Raw genomic sequence first — 1,136 nt, forward strand, 5'->3', positions numbered from 1 at the left:
TGCAGCAATACCCAATTCTTTATTACGTGAGACTGCAGCTAATTCAGGGACCACCTGTGTGTACTTATAACTTAAATCATTCCTTTCAATGTGCATTACATTGCACTTGTCAAAGTTCAATTTCATCTCCAACAGCGTTGCCTGTTTACTGAGTTTTGCTCTTTCTCAATGAAGCTCCTCACATTCCTCTCAGCTTTCACATAAATAATCTTGAGACAGCAGCACATTTTACAAGTTTTCTGCATTTTGGATAATTGCACAAAAAGCACGGTTTCTGTACAGCTACAGTGTGAAGGATGCCCTGTGGGAACACTGCACATCCTCCTGCATTGTTCCCCCTCACAGGGTCGCACGTCACTGAACCACCAAGTGTACAACAGCAAAGATGAATTTCCATCCTAATGACAACGAGGGGGTCCCATCTCAGCCTCCCTGGTCCCAAGCATCCTTGGTCAGATCAGTGAGGAGGAGCAGGTGTCTGGTAAGGCAGCAGGTGGCATTATGAATAGCCCACTGAACATTCATGTCACATATCCAGCATCTTTTGATAGATGACTTTGTTCAGCCGGAGTGTGACTGTTGCAGAGAGAGAGATAATTAGCTTGAAGTTAGCTGTCTTAGGTACCAAGAGCAATGATGCCTCAGGCTTCAGCGCAGCTATATAAGTGTTTGCCAAAGACTATGTTGCTGTGACTACTCTGCTATTGATATCTAAGCCAGCTGGACTTAAGCTACTGCAGGCATATCAGCTGCGGCACTTATGCACAGACATGTGACTGCTCTTTAACTTATTTGCTGTACGTTTGCTGTCTTTTCAGGGATGACAATATCTCTTATTAGGCCCAACCACTTATGAGAGGTATAAGGGGCATGTGTTTCTCACGAGGGACTCATCTCCCAAGACTTCAGCCCTCAAGTGCACCCAGCTGGAGCTGCAGTATTGGCTGCTGGTTCTTCTGCACTCTGCTCTGTGTTCCTAACTCCTTGGGTCTTATCATGCAGCTTTGCAGAGTTTGGTGATTTTCCTAAAAGTCCCAGTTCTTATGTGACTTTAAATTTTTCATAAGGTGGATATTTCTTTCTCACAGTGAAGAGCTAGAAAATGTGAAAACTAAAGGCTGGGGTGCTGGAAGGGG

The sequence above is a fragment of the Apteryx rowi genome, unplaced genomic scaffold (assembly GCF_003343035.1).
Source record: "Apteryx rowi isolate R43461 unplaced genomic scaffold, aptRow1 scaffold_932, whole genome shotgun sequence".
NCBI classification, from domain to species: Eukaryota; Metazoa; Chordata; class Aves; order Apterygiformes; family Apterygidae; genus Apteryx; species Apteryx rowi.